The following is a 25,468-nucleotide window of genomic DNA, read 5'->3' as shown; positions in this document are numbered from 1 at the left end:
AAAAATGTTCACATTAGAATAATTATTTAATAGAAACGCACCAGGTGCGCACTAGTTGGTTCTGGAGGTTGGTAATGAGACAGAGGATCTTTGAACTCTAAGCAGATCCATGGCTCAAACACAGTCCAGGTTAACAGAGAGGCATTCAGTCACTATGGTGAAGGTATGCAGATAAGAACCCAGACAGATAGAGACCTGAAACTATTTTCTGAAGGCTAACATATAGCCTCACTGAAATGAACTGGTGTTCTCAGTTAGCAAGGGACAACAACAAAAAAAACTACCCCACAACTGGCATTTTATCGGCCATCTCAGCAGATGTGTGAAGAATGTAATCCTCACTGAATTCAGATTAGCCTCCCCTCAAGAGGGGATTCTGTCCAGGACAGGTTTGAAGCATACTGCCATGGCAGTGTTGGAAAACTTGCACATAAACATGGGCACTGTTTATTTCTCATATTCTACAGAGAAGCATAAAAGTCTGAGTTTCCATGATTCAGTTTGGCACCTCTCATAGGAATTCAATTCCCATACATTTTGCTTTTAAATAGAACAAATCTTTTTAAAAATCCTATGCCATTTACTCTCAAGTCTCCTAATGAGAACTTCAGCAAGAACTCTTGCCACCTAAGTCCAGCTCCAACCAAGCCTGCTGCTCCCTCGCCCAGCTAACTTTCCTCTGAGGAGTTCATCTATCTTCTTCAACTCACTGGCCAGTTCCATCCCAACCTGCCTCCTCAGCTTCACAGACTCCTTCTTCCTACTTAATGGTTCTCCCCTGCTACCTCTTAGACTCTAAGTTCCTCAGTTGCCCTCTCCTACACACATCTTCCCTAATATAGTTATAAATCGTCTCCTTCCTCCACATATTCCCAACTACTTCCTCTTTACACCTCTCCTAAGTAAGCCTATTCCTAGCCTCGCTCCAGATGTCTTTTCCAACACTTCATTTCAGAGACAACCCCATACATCCACTATTTGTATTCAGATTCAGTAAGGGCCTAATGCATGATGCTGAACACGCTCAGTTCTCACTGACTTTAATGCAAATATAGGGGACTAAACACCTTTTGCAAAACAGGATTGTGTCTATATGCAGAATAGTATGGTGAAGATTACACATTCGCACACACATACTTCTTACTTATATTTGAGAGTAATATTAGATGATCACAAATAAAAGTACATTAAAAAATTAAGTTACTTTTCACGACTGATGCCATTTCCTTTTTGCATTTCACTCAGCAGAGTCAGTGAAACTAAGCTGTTTGTTGTTAGGTCACTTTCTGATTTCTTAAGTAACAGTTGCATTTGGGTTGCAAACACTGTAGGGGAATGTTTTGATGTAAAAACCTTTATCACTGAAGCTTTTTTATGTTAAATATCATGAAGACATATAGTATTAGGATTTGTTTTTAAACAGAGAAAGCCTATAATTTAGGTTCTGACTGACAGTGTCCTTTCAAGATAACACAATAAGTATCTAGTAATTTATAACAGAAACGCACAGATTTTTAGCATTCCAGGTCAGACCACTGGCCCTTAGAGTCTAGTATCCTTCCTCTGGCAACGACTACTGATGTTTCTGAGAAAGACAAAACAGCCCTAATGCATCTGACTCGCTGTCCAATGCTCTAATGAAAAAAATTCTTCAACAATAACTCTTAAATACTGCAGGTAATACAGAATTACCCAATATCAAAAAGTTCTCAAGCATGTACAGAGCAAGAGTCTTCACAGTCAATGCAAATGGCAGAAGAGCAGCAAAACCAATTTTAGTTTTCTGTTAAGTATCACTAACTTGGTTTTCTTTGCCATAAATTACGGCTTCTAATCCCGCTCTTATTCGAACAGCAGAGTCCTTCTTTTACAGGGAGGGTCAAGGTGAAAAGCTAGTGATGTATAACTGCAGCTTGTAGTTCCCTATTTACCAAGCCCTCCAGACAAGAAAACTGATGCATATGAATTGAATACAAGTAACACTAATGCATTAATGACTGACATGTGGCAGCGACACTGAGCCACACAGATGCAGTTTGACATTAATGGAGAGATTTGCCTGTGGTCATGCACATGAGTGGAAGGTGGGAGGGGGACACACAGACCCACCTGCCTTTTGCCTTTAACCTGGGTATGAAATCAAACGTCAGACGAGATTAATTAGATGCCCGGAGTTTTATTCTTTTCCGCTGATAGGAAAGGCATATTTCCATAATGTGAGGAAGCATTTATGTGGGTTGCAAATCAGGTTGACATTGAGGGAAGGTTTACTTTATTGTGAATGCTAGCTGTGTGGTGCTTGTCAGTGCAATTACTTTCTACTCAAGTGGTTTGCTTTTTAACATTTTATTATCTTAGCAACAAAAACCCTGGAAGCAATAATTATTTATTATGTTAATTCTGAAGCTTTTTATGATAAATTTCTGTAAAACCATTAAAGCTTGCTGTGTCTCAGAAATAAACTGAATTTATTAATATTCAACCAATTAAGAAAAAAGAGAGCAACAAAAAAATCTCTGCACTGGTAATTAGTCACTAAACAGTCAATTTGTACACTTATCAGCTTCACCACAAGTTCTATTTTCATTTATTCATTATCCAACATTTTAAATAACATTCTGAATGAAAAACAGCTTCAAAATACCAGACACAAAAAAATACCAAGTCCACTGCAGCATTTGCTTATAAATAATGATTTAAACTATTTGAAAGACAACTATTTAGACTCTTCTGAACACACGCTATACTCAAGGATTGCATTTTAATTACGGAAACCTTTTAAAACATCCTCATTTTATTAACAGTAAGTGAAAGACCATAAACAAGGCTTCAGGATGCACTGCTTCTTCTCCATTCTGCCCAAAGCCCTCAAGGGGAGGGAGCAGCTCCGCTGCACTTTCACGTCTATCCCCAAGCATTCCTTTCTCTGAATGCCTCCTCTGACCACTTCAAAATTCATTTAGCAGAGCAACCATGCTGCTAAGCGGTTTTAATTTTACATTTTACAACTGTTCCCTCCTTTAGAAGCAAATACAAAGGCCACAGTTCTTAGCATCCCAAGGTCTAAATGTTGTCTTTATCCTAATAATTACATCCACATTAGGCAAAGTCACTGCAACACAATGTTGTTTGAAAAGTTATTAGTCTACAATGTGTCTACAGTGCTGTGTCCACACATTAATTGTCCCTAGTTTTCATAAGTGTTGATTACAATGGTTTCTTGGAAAATTCCTGGAACAAAAATTCTTTAGTTCAGTTCTGTCTGAATCCATACAGCCTGCAGTTGTTTCTCCTCTATCGTGGATGCAAAGCTTCATGGTTTACACAGCACTGCTTCTGCCAGTCCTTCCAACTTCATCTCATAAATCAGAGTCTTGCATTCTGCAGTGAGCAATATAGGCCAGGGTTTCTCAGCATGTCTGCATCAGACTTCCCATGGGGCAATTCTGCCTGTGACAATAGGAAGTTCCTTACTAATATATAACATCCACCACTTCCTGCAGTTAGTTACAACATGCACCTGACTGTGAGCAACCATTTCTGACAAATAACCTAACTCAAATGTTAGCTATCCCCAGCCTTTGCTTTCTCCATCACCTGCTCCAGTGAAAACACTTAATTGAGCAGCAAACTGATCTTTGGCTAATCTGACAGCCCATCTTGGGATTTGAAACAAACAACGAAACAACACAGGTGGAACTCGCTTTTGTCTGCAGCCTTACCTAAAATGTGGTGTCACAGAAGCCCATCCAATTGAGCACTGACTATAGTGCTAAGCAGTACTGGAACAAGATCAAGGATCTTAAAGTCCAAGAGAAGAACCAGACTCAAGAGCTATCCAGATCACCTGCCCTTTCCAGAAGATGCTGGACTACATTCCTTTCAGCAAGCCAACCCAGGATATCAACAGCTGCTACAATTCTGAAAAGGAGGAAAATTGTGCGGGCCAGGAATAAGAAGTGTCATGGAATCAGCAGACTGGTAGTCACAAGCTAACCACAGTGAGGATGCAGACAAGGGATCCTCCATATAAGGAACTGAATGGCATTTACTTTTATTGTATTTGTTTGCAGGGATGATAAACTTATTCAGTGCACAGAAGCCTCTGTTACTGGGTGCCATACTCATAATTTTAAGGATTGACATTCTCACCAGTGACATATGAAATTCTAGTTTCCTGATGGAGACAAAATGGCAACCAAAGCTTAGAACCTTTCTTGGGCTGTATACTCAGCTGAGAAGTTACATTACACTCCAATGACTGCCATCTCTGTAGTCAGATTCCTACCTCAGCAATAAACCCAGATCCCCACGGTCACTATTATAATCATTCTCAAGGAAGAAACTGTCTCCAGCAATGGTGGATTACTTCATTTGCATTAACTGTCCCACAATTGTGGTTGGCACCAAAATGATTACGGAGTTAAAAACAAAGTTTTTTAAAAACCTAACCAGAAAGCCATACCTATATATTCCAGTATTCTCTACAGGCTACACCAATGATCCAGTTAAAAAATACCGATCCATGTAATTAGACTATTGCAACTGATAGGTGTGATCAGGACACATTCAATGAGGGGATGAATTTACCTTGGAATTGAAGACGGGCCCTATATTTGCCTTTTTCCAATTGTCCAGGACCTCCCCCAGTCGCCTCGAGTTTTCAGATTATGGCCAATCGCTCGGCAGTCACATCAGTCAACTCCCTCAACACCCTCAGCAGCACTGCATCCAGCCCCATGGACTTGTGCATGTCAGCTTTTCTAAATAGTCCTGAACCTGTTCTTTAGCACTGAGGGCTGCTCATCGCCTCCCAATTCTGTGCTGCCCAGTGCAGTATTCTGGGAGCTGAACTTATCTGTGAAGACAGAGGCAAAAAGAAGCATTGAGTACTTCAGCTTTTTCCACACTGTGTCACCAGGTTGCCACCCCCAATCAGTAAGGGGCCCACACTTCTCCTGACCTCCTCCTTGTTGTTGTTACTAACATATCTGTAGAAACTCTTCTTGTTACCCTTCATGTCCCTTGCTAGCTGCAACTCCAGTTGTGCTTTGGCCTTCCTGATTTCACTCCTGAATGCTCAAGCAGTATTTTTATACTCCTCCCTAGTCATCTGACCAAGGTTCCACTTCTTGTAAGCTTCCTTTTTTGTGTTTAAGCTCACCAAAGACTTCTTTGTTAAGCCAAGCTGGTTGTCTGCCATATTTGCTATTCTTTCTGCACATTGGGATGGTTTGTTCCTGCACCCTCAACAAGGTTTCCTGAAAATAAAACCAGCTCTTCTGGACTCCATTCTCCCCTCATATTAGCCTCCAAGATCCTGCCCATCAGCTCCCTGAAGGAGTCAAAGTCTGCTTTTCTGAAGTCCAAGGTCCATATTCTCCTGTTCTCCTTTCTTCCTTCTGTTACGATTCTGAACTTACCATTTCATGGTCACTGCTGCCCAGGTTTCCACCCACTTCTACCTCCCCTACCAATTCTTCCCTGTTTATGAGCACAGCCCCTAGTTGGGTCCTCCCACACTAGCACCAGGAAGTTGTCTGCAACACTCTGCAAAAACTTCCTGGATTGTCTGTGCACTGCAGATTGCTCATCCGACAGATGCCAGGGTACTTAAAGTCCCCCAGGAGAACCAAGTCCTGTGATCTGGAAACTTTCATTAGTTGTATGAAGAAAGCCTCATCTACCTCATTCTCCTGGACTGGTGTTCTGTAACAGATGTCCACCATGACATCAGCCTTGGTGCTCTCGCTTCTAAACTTAACCCAGAGATTCTCAACAGGCTTTTCTCCAGTTATATACCAGACTTCTGAGCAGTCATATTGCTCTCTTACATACAGTGCAACTCCTCCACCGTTTCATAGAATCATAGAACATTAGGGTTGGAAGGGACCTCAGGAGGTCATCTAGTCCAACCCCCTGCTCAAAGCAGGGCCAACCCCAACTAAATCATCCCACCATGGCTTTTTCAAGCCGCACCTTAAAAACCTCTAAGGATGGAGATTCCACCACCTCTCTAGATAACCCATTCCAGTGCTTCACCACCCTCCTAATGAAAAAGTTTTTCCTAATATCCAACCTAGACCTCCCCCACTGCAACTTGAGACCATTGCTCCTAGTTCTCTCCTCTACCACCAATGAGAACAGCCTAGCACATCCTCCCTGGAACCCCCATTCAGGAATTTAAAGGCTGCTATCAAAGGCTTTTCTCCCCTGCTTGTCCTTCCTGAACAATTTATACCCATCCATGACAATGATCCAGTCATGTGAGTACCCCACCAAGTCTCAGTTCAAAAATGGGAAGGAGGAGGATCTGGGGAACTACAGACCAGTCAGCCTCACCCCAGTGCCCGGAAAAATCATGGAGCAGGTCCTCAAGGAATCCATTTTGAGGCACTTGGAAGACAGGAAGATGATCAGGGACAGTCAGCATGGATTCACTAAGGGCAAGTCATGCCTAACCAACCTGATTGCCTTCTATGACGAGATGACTGGCTCTGTGGACTTGCGCAAAGCAGTGGACGTGATATATCTTGACTTTAGCAAAGCTTTTGATACCGTCTCCCACAGTCTTCTTGCCAGCAAGTTAAAGAAGTATGGGTTGGATGAATAGACTATAAGGCGGACAGAAAGCTGGCTACATCATCAGGCTCAACGGGTAGTGATCAACCGCTCAATGTCTAGTTGGCAGCTGGTAACAAGCGGAGTGCCCCAGGCATCTATCCTGGGGCCAGTTTTATTCAACATCTTCATTAATGATCTGGAGGATGGGATGGATTGCACCCTCAGCAAGTTTGCAGTTAACACTATGCTGGGGGGAATGGCAGATATGCTGGAGGGTAGGGATAGGCTACAGAGTGACCTAGACAAATTGGAGGATTGGGCCAAAAGAAATCTGATGAGGTTCAACAAGGACAAGTGCAGAGTCTTGCACTTAGGATGGAAGAATCCCATGCACTGCTACAGACAGGGAAATGACTGGCTAGCCAGCAGTTCTACAGAAAAGGACCTGTGGGATGGGTTACAGTGGACAAGAAGCTGGACACAAGTCAACAGTGTGCCCTTATTGCCAAGAAGGCTAATGGCATATTGGGCTGCATTACTAGGAGCCTTGCCTCCAGATCACGGGAAGTGATTATTCCCCTCTATTTGGCATTGGTGAGGCCTTATTTGGAGTATTATGTCCAGTTTTGGGCCCCCACTACAGGAAAAATGTGGGCAAACTGGAGAGTGTCCAGCGAAGGGCAACAAAAATTATTAGGGGGCTGGACCACATGACTTATGAGGAGAGGCTGAGAAAACTAGGCTTGTTTACTCTGCAGAAGAGAAGAATGAGAGGGGATTTGATAGCAGCCTTTAACTACCTGAAAGGGGGTTCCAGGGAGGATGGAGCTAGGTTGTTCTCAGTGGTGACAGACGACAGAACAAGGAGCAATGGTCTCAAGTTGCAGGGGGGGAGGTCTAGGTTGGACATTAGGAAAAACTTTTTCACTAGGAGGGTAGCGAAGCACTGGAATGGGTTACCTATGGAGATGGTGGAATCTCCATCCTTACAGGATTTTAAGGCCTGGCTTGACAAAGCCCTGGGTGGGATGATTTAGTTGGGGTTGGCCCTGCTTTGTGCAGGGGGTTGGACTAGATGACCTCCTGAGGTCCCTTCGAACCCTAATCTTCTATGATTCTATGCAGTTTCACAAATTTTCTGCTGTGAATGCAGTACGTCATTGAACTGTTCCTCCAGCTTTCGCACCAGATTATAAAGGCAAAATGTGCTTTTTTTCTCCGAGTCCCCATGTAATTGGATGTCCCTTTCAATGAATCAGGGTATTAGTAGTGATCTTTATAAAACATTAATTTACCAGGATATCCTCAGAGCCAAAAAGAGACTTCCACTCAAAGGCTGTGGATAGAAAAATATGCTACAATGCAACATCTACCACTGATCCAATATGACCTTTTTGCTTTCTTCAATTGGCTTGCAATACAGACATTTGCCAAGCATCCAAACTGAAATCAAACAATTCCAAAAATAAAAATAAAAGAATTTGGAGGGATAGCGGGAGAATATAATTACCATAATGGCCTGCATTTTGTTTTCCTCTTCTTTCCTCTCAAAGGCTACAGGCAAGAACGAAACAAACAGTCTGCCATTTGATGTAGTTTAGGAATATGTACACAGCATTTTAGTATTGTTTTTCCAAACCTAGCACTTAGCAGAGCTCTGTAAAGCCGTATGTTTATTAAACAGCTGCATTCCAAACTTGCAACCTTTAAACAGTTCAAAGCAATCACAAAACTTTGTGTCTTTTCTCTGAATTTCTGCCGTCATAGAAACCCAGTGTGCCAAATGAGAAGGTTGTTGATGATCACCCATGATATCCTTTCCCACATCACCAGTGCTGTTTTAAGGAAGCAAAAGAGAAACACGTCATATCTTAATTTAAGGAAGAAGTCATCAAGTGACAAAATATTCCTTGAACTCCAGGAGAGGAAAAGAAGGTCAGTTCTACAGCTGACCCAGGGTGAGAAGAATCATCTGGAGAAGGGTGTGGGCGAACGGGGGAGAGAGTTGTCTACACAATACATTAGTGCACACCAACTGGGGTGTAAATTCTACCATGCACTAGCGTATCACATACTAACTGCCTACAGGACTCAATTGGCTGCATTAAAAATTCCCTAATGAACTTTCCCCCTTAGCGTGCACCAGCAGGGTCCACACGTTAATGTGCACTATAATTTACAGCCAAACTGGTGTGCACTAACAAACCACACAGACAAACCCAGAGAGAATAAATATAGACAGTAAATACAGAGAAAGAAAATATAGTCTGCAGCTGGAGAACAAGCACAAAAGGAGCTATGAATATATGGAACATGACATCAGTATCAGGTGGATGGTGACAATAATACTTTGTATTCTTCAACCCAAAGGTCTCAAAGCACTTTACAAACATTAATGCTTCAATATCCCCATGAAGAATGTATTATTATTTTACAGATGAGGAACCTGAAGCAAAGTGCTAGTAAAGTCAGTTTCTTCAAAAGTAGACAATGTTGTGTGCCTCAATTTTTGGGCAGCCAAAAGCTGAGACAACCAAACTCTGCCACTTTTTGAAATCTGGCCCTGGGTAGCTTGCCCAAAGTCAGAAAGGAATCCTGTGGGAGAGCGGTGAATGGAATCCCACTCCAGCTCCCTGGCCTGTGTTTTATGAACCCTCTTTCCTGAAAATCCAGGCTTCATTTATCAAGCAGATTAAAGACTCCAAGTCACCATGTGAAAGACCAGCAAGGACAAGCTCAAAAGCTTGTCTCTCTCACCAACGGAAGTTGGTCCAATAGGAGATACTGCCCTCACCCACCTTTTCTCTCTAATATCCTGAGACCAGCAAGGGTCTAACAGCACTGCATACAACAGGGACAGTCAGGAACAGCAACCTAACATTGCCTTCTACCAGCCTCAGTCAAATACTTTCCAATCTAGCTACTGCTTTAAATCCTTCACAACCTCTAGTCTGTCTCAACCTACCCACCATCCCCTCTATTTTCCCCCTATCCTTTGTTAGGGCATGAATGCCCTTATATTAATAAGATGGACCTACTGAGTTTGAACTAACTTATAATGTATTTCTCCCTCTGAATCAGAGATGGCTCATCCAAATGCTAGGAAAGCGTTACCCATTTTTCAGCTCAAGGTTAGTAATTATCAAAACTGCCTCACATTTACAGAGCAAAATGTATCATAACTGAAATCCTTTAATGAATGTCAAAGAGAGGTAGTGCAAAAGGACTTATAATGGTACTGTTCCATAGGCAGTTGAATGCCCCACTCTCAAGAATGATGTGATAATCAAGCATGCATAATCAGGAAGTTAGCTAAAATCGATTAACAAATTGCTTTAATTGTTTGCCCAGAGCAGCTACTATTGACAATGGATGTCAGTTAATAGTTTCCCTCCTCCTCTTTTATTGCAGCCTCAGAGCATGGGCATACGGCATCTCCTAACACATTTGCTTTTTTGACATTAGCCGCAGCAATTGATTCCTGCATCCTTGGTGCGTCTCTATGGTGAAATTGAGTAGCCTCTTTCTGCCTGCTCATCCCACTTCCTGAAGAAGTCTTCCTCCTCTTGATTCACAAATACATAAACACCATACTGAAACACCACAAGAAATATCAATATCATTATCATCATTGTGCTTTATAAAGCAGACCTTGTCCGCAGTCTTGAAAGGTACATTTAACTGTTCAACAATGATAATTAACATCATACGCCAAAAAAGTAAAGGATAAATAAGATTTCTAAGAATCATAGTCCGAACAGAGACCTTGTTAATTTTTTAAGGTTTGTGGTGGGAAAGAGTCTCTTTCTGTTCCTATAGAAGCCTGAGTCACTGAAAATGTGTCATCTGCATTCCCTGGTCAGCCTAAGAACTAGCCTCTGCGATCCATCAAAGCTGCCTCACAGGGAGTTAGCAGGATCTCAAGGTAAGATACTCTCGTGCTTTCTATGGTAGACAGAAAACAGGAAAACAAATTCTTACAAAAACTTCACTACACTTGGGGAAGTCATATTCATTCTCAAACCCTATCATCATCTCAGGAATATTTTTAAAAACAATGACATGCATCCACCACAGGGTTTTATTTCTATATATACCTCTAGCTCAATGGCTTAATCTAAGGCCTTGTCTACACTAGCACTTATTCCAGCAAAACTTTTGAATGACATAAGTTTTGCCAGCATAAGTGTTCGTGTGGACAGCGCTATATTGGCAGGAGAGCTCTCTCCCATCAACATAACGCAGCTACACAAGTGCTCTTACAGTGGCATGACTGAACCAATACAGCTGTGCCGCTGTAAGTTTTAAGTGTAGACTAGCCCTAGGGTCTAAGCTTAGACCACAGACTTCCTCATACTAACTATGTTCACTTCTCCAGAAGGATCACAAACCATATCTATCCCTACCTCCCATAGAGATAGTAAGGAGGCAACCTTAAACATTCACATATTCTCCAAGCATTCACAGACGCCCCAAGATCCCAACCCTACATTATCCCACAATGGAGCAGACTAGGATCTGATCCAAAACTGGCACTTCACGTAACTAAGAGTCATGGCCATGCTAGCAGAGGAAGTAATAGCGACTAAGCCTAGGTCTACGATATTTCAAAGTCCTTCATCTTCCAAAATACTTTACTACGACACCCATTTTGAATGTCACAAAGAAGCCCTTGCTCAAGTTGGCTGTGGCAGAAACCATAAGATAATTGGTTCAGAACTCCCAGAACACACTGGTACCACCAAAGTTGTATAAAAATACTCCGTAGTTCACAGAACCAACACAAGGGCAAAGTGAACCAACAAACCAATAATTTCATGCAAACAGTTTCTCATTTCCCTTCCTCACTACAGGCATACCAAAACTGAGAAGAAACAACAACAAAAATGTAGGATGTGGAATTCATTTAATAAGTTACATTGTCTATTATTTTCATTTAATGTCTCCACATGTTAATTTCAGTAACTTGCAACAATAAAAATATTAAATGTTTGTGGGACTGATAATTTTAGTAAATGAGAACTGTTCCTCTCAACAGTTTATAGTTTATTCCTCTATCTTTTTGTAAAATTGTAGAGTAAAGCCTGATAGTGTTCAGGCTGCATCTTAACTTTTCATTGTAGAAGGGGGCAGGAAAGAAACCTGATTGCTCCCTCTTTCATAACTTGCACTATCATTAATGGCAATTACACCCATGTATCAGTGGCATGGTAGCCTTGCCTGATCTCAGAATTGTAACATGCAAATTTCATTAATGCTAATTCAAAATGTTGAAAGTACAAATCTATCTTTTCAAAAATATTCTAAAATTTTGTTTTCAAGCTCAAAGCAGCATATGGTAAGGGGTACCATATAGTACAGTCAAGTCTCTAGTACGCAAACTAAAGTGATCAAGAAGAAAGTTGGTGGTTTAAGTGCGGCTCTATTCTATAAAGTAAGTTTGTAAAAATGGCACTCTCAGGTTACACATATTGCACAACAATAGTTTTCCTATCAAGTTTTCCCAGTTTACAAGTAAAAGTGTATTTTCTAGCTGCCAGCCCTTCAAATTTACACGAGGTCTGAGAATCAAGCGATGTTCTTTCTGGTTTATGCATTGTCAACAATGTCTGGTCTATACATAAGGGCATGATTTTCTACCAAAACAGTTATATTGGTAAAACCCCTATTGTGGACACAATTATATAGTATAAAGATGCCGCATACCACTATAGATTATTTTCCTTCCCTTACAGAAATAACCAATACCAGTATAACCACCTTTATACTGATGTAACTGCATACATAGTTAAGCAGTGAACAATATAAAGATGCACAAAGTGTGTATGTGTACAAGCTTCTGCAAGTCAAATACTCCCACAGGGACATCTGTGCAACTCTTCTGTATTCAAATTTTGCCCTCAATTAAAAGCAGAAAAACCTTTCACTTCCTGTGGGGGAGCACAAGTAATTTGAGGGCTCCATTTGAAAATAATTCTGTCACCCCGCAATTGGAATTTACAATTCTGTTAGTAATGTGTGAGCCAATAAAATAATTCAGTTAGCTCTCTCAGAGCTGTGCCACCTCTGCAGGAAAGATGGTAGTAAGATTTCCTCATCATGAAAGTGAACCCTGATTACACACAAGGTGCTATTTGTACATAGTGTATTTTCAGCGTAGACTGACACTAACATCTTGGAGCCCCAGGGATAGTAGTCTTATTTCCCCCCACCCCCCCCTCCCTTCTCCATGCAGTTAAGCCCCCCTTCCTACCTCCTAAAAAAGACTAAAATAGATCTACATAATATTTACTCTTAAGAAAATAAGTCAGTTTTTCTAGGTAGTGGTTTCATTACAGTGTCTTTAAGCAACCACCCTTCATGTTCCTTCTTTGCTGTTACATTGATTAGAAACTCACGTTTTTTCATCATCCCTCACCCAATCAGTATTCAACTTCCCAAAGCTCTGTGATCTAATTCTACACAAAGGCTTAATAAGGTTTAGGCCCTTAATACAATTAGTAATGTAGCTCACAAATTAACCAGTCCATTAACACGCCAGCAAAGACAATTCCAGAGAAACACCAGCCAATATGAGGATTAAAAAGAAATGTGCTCTCAAAAAGGAATGTAAGGTTGAATGCTGCAATAGATTGCTCCATCTATTCCACAGGCAGATATGAATATCTTTAATTTTAAAGAACATTATGAAGCAATATTTTCCTCCTGTTACCCTATTTACCATTTAATGATGGGAAACATTAATGGTTTGGATTATACTGCATGGAAACTGGCAACTCCCAAGCCCATCTAGCAAAGCAACAACTTGAACTGGCCAAAATACATATTGTAAAAAGGTCTCTTTCAAATTAAACAATATGGAATGTATTACTAACACACATAACTATCAGTTTCCAAAGCATACTACTAACACAGACCAAAGTAACCTAAGAAGTTTTAGCCCTAAAAGAATAAATCCAATTGTAATATTGCAAAAATACATAAATAAAACTAAGTAACAATGTAAATATTTAATTGTCTTATACAGAATTTATATTATACATTTTTAAATACAAGTAGTAGGCATAGCCACCTGACATTTTTCACCAGCCTCTCTGTGAAAAATGTATAATAAAAAGTTACATTAAAAAAATTCCATATTTATAGACCTCAGACCACGGCCATACCTATACCAAACTCTGACAAGGTAGACATTACTTAACACTACTTTAGACCTCCAAGTAGTCAATTCAGACTTAATTTTCAACACAGGTTGGGGGGAGGGGAGGAATATTGATCACTTGTTCACAGGCAGCTAAGACTCCAAATGGGGGTGTCCAAAAATACAGTTGTCCCAATTTTCAGGCTGTGGTATCATTCTCTCGGGTATATTAGAATGAAATAGTATTGTTGCTGTGATAGTCTAGAAAAAATTTTCTGCATTACACTTAAATTTTGTTTTGGATTACTGTAATCATTTCTCATTTTTTATTCTGTTTATAGTGTCTGACTCTCACTTGGGTTTTATTGCTTAGGTTTCTGCTTCCTTTATATATCAATTAAAAATGCCACTACCACCAATCTTGAGTTTGAAAGTCAGTCAATTGTCAGTATGTCCATTTATTTCACATTCAAGTGAAAATAATAAATAAAACATGTCATCACCAATAACGTCCATCTGGTCTGAAATCTAGATTGTGTCATACACAATGGAACACTAGACTAGTTACTACTTGTTCTGCCTGCTGTTGGGGTTTAGTGTTCACTGGGATATGTTCCTTTCAAGAAATAAAAAAAACTGAAGTCGATGGAAAACTCTGACGGGACCATCTTTTTGTTCTGCTTTTGCACAAATAGGGTCCTGGTCTTTGACTAGGGCCCCTAGTTGAAATGCTAATACAAATAATAAATAATAAGAATACACTCTTGGACCATACACTTGCACCTGCATCACATCCTGGCATGTGCTTGTTTTGATTTAAGTTCATAGTTAGAAAAACCATGCCGTATCACTGTGGTATTTTTACTAGACAGTTAGAACATTATTTTCACTAAAGATACTAGGGCAGCCAAATATCACATATTTGGCAGTACTATCATGCATTCCTGCAGTCACTGGACTCATGCTCCCAGGAGTATGAGAGACTTTTACCGCCTTCCTGCAGTTATACCTCCCATCTGCCAGAGGCTAATATAGCTCAGAGCACCAGCACTGAGGGCATAGGGGGCTGCCTCTTCTACTTTCAATGCTCCCGTGCTTCACATCTAAACAGGCAAGACAAGAACGAGGAAGAAGCAGACAGGTCAGCAGCACAAATGACTTGCTGGCATGGTGGTGAGGATCAGAAAGGAGCAGACTGAGGGAATCGGAGCTAGGGGACAGGGGACACACACTGAGCTGCAGTATACTCTTAAAAGATAGCCTGCTAGTTAACAGGTGTGTTGTGTGTGTTATTTGTTGTGAATTAGATGGTATTAAAGTGCAATTTTAGAAGTAATTCTCCTCCTCCCTCCATACAATATCACTGTATAGTGCTGTAGCAGATTGCTATAATGGGCCAATTCTTTCTTTTGTTACTTGACCACTGTGTGGAGTTAAAGCGTTGAAATCACATGAATGGGGGTTTGTGGTGAATCTGGCATCCATTTGTTCAATGAAAGCTTAATGCATATAGATCTGATTTTTCTGCAGTTTGGCTACTAAAGGTCCAAGAACCTTTACTTCTTCAAATTCAGACATAAGGGCTGGGATTATCTTTCACTGCTGAGAGTTCCAGCAGAACACTTCTAGTTCGAGGCTTTGCTAAAACATTAAGAGATCCAATGATGGAAAATGAAGAGACTTCAGTCATAATAGTGACTCAAGTCTATCTTAAAATACAATGTATCGACCAATATCCCTGTGTCAATCTCCTTAAAAACATCCCTAACTCAAACTACATCAGCTATGGACTCAGTTTCTGCATTGTGTTCCAGATGACTGACAGGCAAATGATGGTTTTAGACCATTGCCTTCAGTGTTCTTGACTAACAAGAAATGCAACAGACATGGCTGACACTTCCAAAATAACTCACAGTGGGTACCAGAAAGATAGTTTGTAGATGCCCTCATCTTTTGGGACTTAGGAAAAAAAATTAAAAATGTTTTTAAAAATAAAACTCAGGACTTGTCTAAATGGGGCCAACCAGAAAAATGAATCTGAATTAACTAAAGGTGTGAATTTAAAGTGGATTGGTTAAATCTCATTAAACTCCTGTGTGACCACTGTTAATCAGAATTAAAGTGGCCTTTATTCAGTTTAATATAATTCTGGAAGTTCATTAAACTAAACTGAATAAAGGCCACTAATTCTGAATGAAGGTGTTCACACAGAGGTTTAATGCAGTTTAATTAATCCACTTTAAATTCACATCTTTAGTTAATTCAGATTCATTTTCCTGGAAGTCCCCAAGTAGACAAAGCCTTTGTACTTTTAAAGATAGAGATAATTTTTTCTGACATCCAGAAGAGCAATTTCAAATTGGTGGTTGATATATTACAAAATGCGAGGAGGAGCCTATCTAAATTTACCCTGCAAACACTTTTGATCAAACTTCATTCACTGCATCACCATCTCAAATTCAGCCCAGACAGTTGGAAATATCCTGCTCTGAAGCTCATAGCACCTCAAACTGTTTCAGTCCCCCCCCGCATCCCCTCAAGTATTACTATAAGTTGTTGCAGATTCCAAGTCTTCTACATCAGCAAAAAACATAAGTTTCCTTCTTTGAATAAATTTAATGTACACAGATTATTGTCCAGCAACAGATCGGTCAGTCAATCCTTCGGCAAACAGTCATACATTTAGCTTTCAGTATGCATTCTTAAGGGCTTGTCTACACTTGGAATTTTACTAAAATAGTTACTCCAGAATGATTATTCCAGAACAGTTATTTTGGTATAAACCTCTACATGGACACTTATTGTGGAATAATTATTTTAGTAAATTTCCCAGCATAGACAAGCCTAAAGATACTGTGTAGTTGCTTTCTATCGTCTTTCACTTCATAGGTACCAATATAGTCTGATTCAAGATTAAGGCAAATTGTGTCCTGTAAATTGGAGAGTATTTAAAAATCTCTAAAGCAAAAATCATGCTTTGTGATTGTGTAAACAGTTTTAAACAAGATGGTCCACTTTTAGCTTTCCAGAGGTTTCATTTCAGAGAACTCTAGTAATATGAAATTCTGGTGCACACAGACATTGCCTGCTTCCATATTAGCAGCAGAGAGTTCACATACACGTAAAGAAACAATTCTAAAGGTATCATACTATCCATTCACAAAAGGCCTGCCCTTACCAGAAAATTTCTTGTTTTTCCTATACATTAGTGCAAATTACACAAAACATTTAATATTTTCCTTAATTATAGAAAGTGTATTTTTGTTTAAGTTTCCCACATTCCTTATAAATATGGTCTTGTATCATGCTCTTACTGCTTCCTTCGCCGGGCTTCAGTGATATCCTTCATTGATTCAAGTTCATCTTGATTTAGTTAAACTGATATGGTTCCAGACATTTTCCAATACTTCATTTTAAAAACCATACAACACTGCATTTTATACACATGTATTTAAAACAATGTATGTAACAACATGTATGATAATTAGTGCACAAATTGAGGATTGATATTAAAATTAAACTCCTTTGCACAAACATCAGCAGCTAAGTCTTCAACTGCAAGGCTGTAATGAAGTATTTGAAAGAGGACACCTGCCTCCTAAAAATCAATCAGGTTGTTTTGCAGCAGCAGGAAATCAAATTGTAGTTTATTTTACTACTCTGGCTTTGTTAGCAAATTAAACTTTTGCTCAACTTTCTGGCAGGGATAGCCACCTGACTGTAGCTCAAAGCCCAGCTCAATTTTTCCCCTCCCCCAATCATCACAGACTTCGGATTAGTGAACAAAAAATACACTGAAACTAAGGCTCTGCTCAGGAATAATCAGCAGCATATTTGTCCCTGCTCCTATAGTCCCCCCTTGACTTAGGCCTTGTATACAATAGGGAGTTTGGTCGACAAAAGTCAGCTTTTGTCAATAAAAACAGTGCTGGTGTACACACTGCAGGCACACTCCTTCCCTCCAGCGGACAAACTGACCTGATTTTTCGACAAAATAAAACCACCTTGAAGAGAGGTGTAGGGCTTTTGTCGACATAGGTAGGGAGGTGCAGTGTCAATGTAGACACCGTGTCCCCTTACATCAATGGTGGGACTGTCATTCTTTGACAAGAAAGCAGGAGCTGCGGGAGGCTGGTGCCCGGCTCCCAGCTGCAAGCGGGGCAAGACGCCAGGGCTGTTGGTCTCCATTCTCTGCTGAGAGCTGGGGCCAGAAGTACAGAAACTTCACCTGCTCCCCTCCATGGCAACTTTGTCTATTACAAGGCTAAGCCATGAAAATGACATGGCTGTTCTGGCAGAGGGCAGAAAACAGAAGCCCCAGGCTGCTTCCCCCAGCTCCCAGCTGAGACCACAGAGTCGGGGGGGAGGCAGCCCACAGGGAGCCCAGGAGCTAAGAGTCGAAGCTCTCAGCTCCCTACACTGCCCCTTAGGTCAGTGGAAGTGCTCCTAGTGGTGGCTGTAAGTCGACCTATATTAAGTCATTTTTTTAAGTGTAGACAAGGCCTTATACCTAGTTGATGTCATATTCACATCTCCCTCTCCTGACTGGCATTTCAGGTCTACTGTTCTGCCCAGCCCTTCCTCTTTCTGCTCACTCTTCTGACTGGCAGCAGATTTCTGTTGCTCTGCTCAGCCCCTTATTCTCCTACACATGAGAATTCAGTTCTCTGCTCAGCTCTTTCTCAGCCCCATCCATCAGCTATTTCCCTCTCTGATTGGCCTGCTAAATACTCAAATGCCAAACACTGCTGTGCCTGATGTCAAGACAGCCTGCCCCAATCTCTCCTATTGTCCTTATCCAGCAGGCAGTAAAGCCAATATCTTATTTGCTCAGATCACACTGCTATTAGTCTTGGGCTTCTGGACGACAGGATGTTTCAAGGTTTATTTATTTTAAAGGACTTTTCTTCTTCTTAAAAACACCCTAGAGTAAATAAAAAACAGAGACCAACATCTTCAAAATCCAAAACTGAAAATGTTAAACTAATCTACATAAAGCCCTTTTTGCCCTAGATTTGTGTATGCAACTCCCAATGACAATATTGAAAGTAACAAATGAAACGTCTCAGGGCCTTATACGCAGTCCTCGACCCATGTCCTATACTGTCACCATAACAGAGTACAGTTATATCACACAATTTATGGCCCTAAATTTCTGGTTTCCAACTTTTGTTTTTTAAATAAATACTTGCTCATTCATTGTGGAGTTTTTTGTTAGTTTTTTTTTAAAAAGAGACATCAGGGGCTGACTTTCCAGATAATAATTAGCAGGCACCTCCCTAACCAATAGCTTTAAATTTGCAAGTAACTTCACTTTTTTGTATTCTGGGCCAGTGCTGAAAAGGATTCATGCCAAAAATGATATTCTAGAGATATGTAAAAAGAGGGCATCAACTGCATGACCCCTTACAGTTATCCTTAAAAGACACCATTAATCCATCTTCTATAATGAAAGGTTGGCTTGTGTATTAGCTGTCACTGTTGAAGGAGAAGTCAAAGGGAAAATGCAGTTCAAATGATGGGGCTGCTGAAAGTCCTTTAGCTTTTCCTGTAGATTTCAGAAAAAGGTAGGTAGGTGAGAGGAGAGAAAAACCTAGAGTAATTGTCAAATGTTAAAGGGTATCTATTGAATATTTCGGTTCCTTCGTATGTCTAAATCAGTCAATCCTTCTTCTATTTCCCTCTATGTAAGTACACAATACAAAATTCCTAGGATTAGTTAAGAATTATGGGTGAAATCCTTACCCCATTGAAGTCAATAATCAAACTCCCATTGCCTTTAATGGAGGCAGGTTTTCACTTTATATCTTAAGATACAAAACGAGAGAGATTATGTAATTTATCATATAACATTGCAAACTTCCAAAAATTGTAGTCACAAAAACATTTTACATACTGAATTTTAGTGTTTATTTTGATGGCAACATCAAAGTAATCATAATTTAAATTATACATGTACATATGCACATATACACACAGAACAAGTCTAAGGTGAAAGACATACTGTATTATCTTGCATAAATATTTTCTCTCTATTTTGCAAACACTCATTAAACAGACTGTAGAGTTGCTGGTGAGTGCTGTGCTTGGGGCCTTTTATTTTATTTTTTAGGAGTTAGAGGACAGAGGCAGGAATAGGTAATACTGAGATATGTATTTTGGAATGAAGCAAAACCACAGGTCAGAGGACGGAACAGACATTGCAAACAGATATAGAGAGGACAGTTAAGTCCAGTTCGGAGCCTACCTACCTTTGTAATGTTCTATACATTGAAGTTTGCCACGAAATTGTGGTATCAGCTCTGAACTACACTTCATCAAAATTGGAAGAAGCCATGTTATCTGGAGCCCGTGTACAGAGCTATCAGTGAGAGTTCTCATGCAGATGGAGGACAGTATGCATCTTGAGAAGCTGGTAGCAACTTCTGTGTTTAAATCATGATCAACCAGCATTCTGCCTTTCTCCAATATTGAATATCTATCTTTTTTCCATATGGTGGACCCTAAAAACAGCCTGGGTTTATCGCAAGATAATGATTTACACCAAAACATGGAAGATTTATTCCTACAATCATCTGAAATTGGTGAACTGTGGGTTTATTTTGTGATCACAAACTACTACCAACTACTGTAGAATAATTTGTAAGCATCAGCCCACTTAGATGTTTAGCTGGATGACTTAAACAAGTAAAACCACCACCAAAAAAACCTCCCCGCAAAAAAAAAAAAAAAAAAATCCAAAAAGGGTTTCAAGCTCTATCAAGGGAAATGCAAAATCCTGCCTTAAGAGAAAACATGAACCAGGAACTGTTTCTAGAAGATCTAGTCCTCTAAACCAGGATATGGACTGCAGAAGTTACCTATTCAGTCATCTAGGCCGTATGTACCAGAAGCACAGATATGGAAAGCCAATCAATCAGATTGTAAGGCCAAAAGGAATGACTGTGATCACCTAGTCTGATCTCTTGTATAACACAGGCCTTAGCACTTCCCCAAAATAATTCCTAGAGCACCTTTTAGAAAAACATCCAATCTTGATTTAAAAAATTGTCAGTGATGAATAATCCACCATGACTCTTGGTAAATGGTTAATTAGTCTTATCATTAAAAATTCACACCTTATGTGCAATCTGAATTTGTCTAGCTTCAACTTTCATATCCACTGGATCATGTTATACCTTTCTCTCCTAGACTGGAGAGCCCATTATTAAATATTTGTTCCCCATGTAGGTACTGACAGACTGCAATCAAGTCACCCTTTAACCTTTTCTTTGTTAAGCTAAATAGATTGAGGGAGCTCAATCTATCATTTTGAGGCATGTTTTTATAAATATCCTTCTTGAATTGTGAATACCAGAACTGGATACATTATTCCAGTAGTGGTCACGACAGTGCCAAATACAGAGATAAAATATCCTCTCTATTCCTACTCAAGATTCCCAGTTATGCATCCCAGGATCATAGAGTCAGACGCTAAGGTCAGAAGGGATCAATATGATCATCTAGTCTGACCTCCTGCACAACACAGGCCACAGAACCTCATCCATCCACCCCTGTAATAGACCCCTAACATATGACTGAGTTATTAAAGTCCTCAAATCATTGTTTAAAGACTTTCAAGGTACAGAGAATCCACCAGCAAGTGAGCCGTGCCCCATGCTACAGAGGAAGGCGAAAACCCCAATAGCCTTTGCCAATCTGTCCTGGAGAAAATTCCTTCCCAGCCCCAAATATGGCGATCAGTTAAACCCTGAGCATGTGGGAAAGACTCACCAGCCAGACACCCAAGAAAGAATTGTCTGTAATAACTCGGAACCCACCTTCACAGGCCACTGGGCATATCTACCACCAGTAGTCAAATATCAGTCAACTGCCAAACTAAGCTGTCCCATCAGACCATCCCCTCCATAAATTTATCAAGCTCAGTTTTGAAGCCAGCTAGGTTTTTTGCTCCCACTGCTCCCTTTGGAAGAACTCTGCTCCTCTGATGGCTAGAAACGACATCTTTTGGCCACAGTGTCACACTTGGGAGCTCATGGTCAGCTGATTATCCACCACAACCCACAAAACTTTTTCAGAGTCACTACTTCACACAGTGAAATCCACCATCCCATAAGTATAGCCTATATTCTTTGTTCCTAGGTGTATACATTTAGCCATATCAAAATATATATTGTTTGTTTGCACCCAGTTTATCAAGCAATCTCAATCTCTCTGAGCCGGTGACCTGTCCCTCTTCATTATTTAACACAGGATGATCCACAAGGACAGATCCACAATAAAAATCACAGAGCAGAATTCTTCATAAATGCCACTATTCTCTTCAGGTGCATAAGTACACTGAAAACTCTCTCATACCTTTTCCTATTTTTTCTTCAAGGGTAGAATTTTACCCTTAATCACCATGACTACAAATGGGAATTGCAAATAAGGACTCTATATAGCTGTAACTATACAGCAAAAAGTCTCAAAAAGATCTTTAAAGTTAAATCCACTCTCTGCATTTTTTTAAGCAAGCCAAAAAATTATATAAATTAGTAATTTAGAGACATTTTCAAAAGCACCCAAGGACTTTAGAAGCACAAGTCCTATTGAAAGTCTCCCTCTTAATAAATATGGTACAAGTGACTGATAAATAATTACCATATGTATTATACTTCATATTTCAGTACACTAAGAGATAAAGCATTTGTAGGAGAAGTTACATTGAAATAGATGGCTAGGATGACAAAACAAGTAATTGTATATTACTTATTTCAAAGCAAAAATACGTATGCCATGTTATTGCCTAACAAAAGAATGTTGTAAAGGACAGTTATAATAAGAATAGCTACATATACTGCAGAAAAAAATCCCCTCATGTTGCATATTATGATACCCAAGTTCAGAAATAGAGTACAAATGTGTGCAAAAAATAATGCTTTTAAGGAGGACATTGTTTTCTACACATTAATCATTAACATTATCACACAATGACATACTCAAAAAACCACCAACTACTTCTATGTAAAGCTATCATAAAACAAGGTTTTAAACAAATTTTATATACTATGAAAAAGACAAGGTCTGTAAAAAAAAAGTTTAAAAAAATAAAAATATGTAAAATGAATGAAAGAATAATAAAACCACTTCAAGGCATGTTTCCCAGCTGGTATCAAAGACTTTTATATTTGAAATTTTTATACCCACTCTTCCTTCTCTTCCCCCTCACTGGATGTCACCAATTCCTTCACAAAGATCTGGATACCTTACACTTCCCACCCACCTCATTACTCGAATTCTACAGTCTTTGGAGAGCCCCTTTGACATGACCATTCTTTTGGTCTCAGTAAACCAGGACAGGACTCTGCTCCTTATTATCACTCCTTAATTGGAAAAGGGCCACTGCAGATGACAGACACTATTTCCCATTCCCTGCACCTAACAGATAGTCATGTTCCATAAGGTTCTTAAATACTCTTTTGGGTAGGGAAGGAATTTTCTCCAGGGCAGATTAGCAAAGGCTCTTGGGGTTTTCGCCTTCCTCTGTAGCATGGGGCACGGCTCACTTGCTGGTGGATTCTCTGTACCTTAAAGTCTTTAAACCATGATTTGAGGACTTTAATAACTCAGTCATAGGTTAGAGGTCTATTACAGGAGTATAAAAACAAAAAGAAAAAAATGCTCTACTATTATCCTTAGAAATTTCAATATAAAAATCCTTTACATGGACAGGAGAAAAAATGTATTTCTCTTTACATTTTTGGATCACAGTGCAAACAGGGATTTACCCATGCAATTCCTATTAAACTTAATGGACTTCACATGACTAAAACCCCATACAACACTCAATATTCACCCCACAGCCATTCCAAAATCAATTTAAAATTCAATTGTCAGGACATCAACCATTTAAAAAAAAAGTAACTGAGTAAAAGAGAAAGTTGTCCTATATGCATTCCAAAACTGTATTTGCTTAATAAACTTTAATTGATTCATAAATCCTTCAATCAGGGGGGCATAAAATGTAATCTTACAATACTTCCCAGGCATACATGTAAGATAACCTCATTATTTACTACTTCTACATTTAAACCACTAGCAAAGTATTAGCACTTTTTGTAATCTGATCACAAGTATTTCATTTATTACACAGGCACATTCATTCCCCATTCTTTGCTTTCTGTTGAGTCAAATGCTGAATATCACTAGAACATACTCCAAGAAAGCTGACTTTTCACAAAATTAACCAACAGTTAACCTGTAACCTTAAACCTGTGCTTGCAAATTTCTGTCAAATCAGAGTTTTAGATGGTTACAAAGACACTGCATTCTACACTTCTCGCGCTAGATCAGTAAAACCCAGTTTACAATCCTTCATCTTTCTTTGCTTGGAAAAGTGGACTTAGAGATGCAGCTACACCTAGTGATCAGCAAGAGATCACAGCCAGCAAAACACTACAACTGAAAACACTGCATTGTGAAATAAGTAAGAGGGATAAAAAATTTGAAAATGATGGGATGGGGGAAAAGTAAAACAATAGAATTCACTATTAACAATTTTTTTTTTTTTTAATGCCAAACTTCCAAAAAGATTTTGTCCTTAACATATGCATTGGTAAGGTTACACGTTTTATTAAATCAGAAGCATACTCACAGAAATTATCAGTGAACTGAAAAGAAACAATTTCAAGGTTCAATTCTATTGTAACTAAACAGTACACAAACACCCTACCATGGACATAACTTTCAAAGCTGTATTTTTAAACGGTTTATGAGACTTCCAACATGTGACATTAGCACTAGTTTTAGATGTTTGCCATTAACCAAGGCAACACTATTAAACATCAAATAAGTATTTGGACAACGGCAATAAGAAATCCTAAATTAAAAAAAAAAACCTCTCAAATGATTAATCAACATACAATTACAAGTGATCTAGAGGACTGGTGTATTGGTCCTGAGCCCATTGACTTTAACAGGCTTTACATCAAGTCCATGGAGACTACTTCTCCAGGTTCACAAATCAAATCCATACCAGTTATCTTCAGATGGGTGGTCAGTGATTTATGCGAAGTGAGTTGATTGTCTCAGTCCAATTTCTAGTGAGCAGGGCAGGTGTACGTATCACAACTGGTTGACACACACATTCATTACCACAGCTGAAGAATGAATAGGCATGGAACATCCCTTCCAAGTCAGGGTTAAATTACATTACTGGGATGCATTGAAGGTGTTTACTCAGTTCATCCTGTACATATTCTGTGGCTAGACTGAGGAGTCAGTCCATTCAGCTGTCAATCCTGCAGCTTCCATGAGCATTAAAAATACTATTTTCAAAAATATTATATCCTGCTGTGGTTTCAAGGAAATGTAATTTTTGTTCCCACGGATTCTGATGATTCAACTTTGAGACCAAAGAAACATTATGGGAAATTTCCATCATCATCACATCCTTGTAATACCTGGTATGATATACTTTCTCCCACTGTATCATCATCATAATACCACCATTTTAATTTACAACTAAACAAAAAAGCTCTAAACTTTTAATAATTAACAAAAGACTTAGATTGATATGGTTTTATTATTAACTTATGATGGGCACACCAGATCAAAATCGCAATAATGATTTGAAAAATATGTACAATTTCTTTTTGTAGAAATACCTTTTAGGCAAAACATTAAAGCCTAATACCTAATTATTTAATATGAAACATCACAAGCATCCTTTTAGTTTACAAGGAAGCTAAAGATGTATTTATGTTTATTTCACTCAAGATC

At 39.4% G+C, this 25,468-nt stretch overlaps 1 protein-coding gene across 4 annotated transcripts in view; it reads right to left on the bottom strand.

Annotated features, from left to right (window-relative positions):
- Positions 1 to 25,468, bottom strand: part of PTPRM (protein tyrosine phosphatase receptor type M) — a 655,839-nt gene that overhangs the window by 625,493 nt on the left and 4,878 nt on the right. The window lies entirely within an intron of this gene.

The sequence above is a fragment of the Emydura macquarii genome, unplaced genomic scaffold (genome assembly GCF_026122565.2).
Source record: "Emydura macquarii macquarii isolate MOO-44397 ecotype Brisbane River unplaced genomic scaffold, CSIRO-AGI_Emac_v2 contig_212, whole genome shotgun sequence".
NCBI lineage: Eukaryota > Metazoa > Chordata > Testudines > Chelidae > Emydura > Emydura macquarii.
This window is presented reverse-complemented; position numbering and strand designations above follow the sequence as displayed.